The sequence below is a fragment of the Micropterus dolomieu genome, unplaced genomic scaffold (genome assembly GCF_021292245.1).
Source record: "Micropterus dolomieu isolate WLL.071019.BEF.003 ecotype Adirondacks unplaced genomic scaffold, ASM2129224v1 contig_3336, whole genome shotgun sequence".
Taxonomy (NCBI): domain Eukaryota; kingdom Metazoa; phylum Chordata; class Actinopteri; order Centrarchiformes; family Centrarchidae; genus Micropterus; species Micropterus dolomieu.
The window spans coordinates 1-303 of record NW_025732326.1 but is presented as its reverse complement, the minus strand read 5'-3'; the positions used below and the strand labels follow the sequence as shown (position 1 = coordinate 303).

Below are 303 nucleotides of genomic sequence, written 5' to 3'. Positions count from 1 at the left end.
TTTACCCAGGAATCAGTGCCTGTGGATTCCAAGTGACTCTGGAGCACCTTGGACATTATGGGCAGAATACGTTTTTTGTCAATTAGCCGTAGAACATCTTTTGAAGGGCCGTTTGGGGGTGCCTGAGTGGCTTACGGCCACACCGTTCAGGGAGCGCCCGATCTCGTCAGATCTCGGAAGCTAAGCAGAGCAGGGCCTGGTTAGTACTTGGACGGGTGACCGCCTGGGAATAACCGGTGCTGTAAGCCTTTTTCGCTTCGCCTTCGAAAAACGGCAGAGGGCGCTTCGGTGAAAGGAGAATGT

The 303-nt window shown here is 53.5% G+C and overlaps 1 non-coding gene across 1 annotated transcript; it reads left to right on the top strand.

The window, feature by feature from the left end:
* The first annotated feature begins 129 nt into the window (after positions 1-129).
* On the top strand, positions 130-248 carry LOC123964568. The gene has a single exon (XR_006823476.1). It is a non-coding gene; the product is annotated as a 5S ribosomal RNA (ribosomal RNA).
* Positions 249-303: the final 55 nt, after the last annotated feature.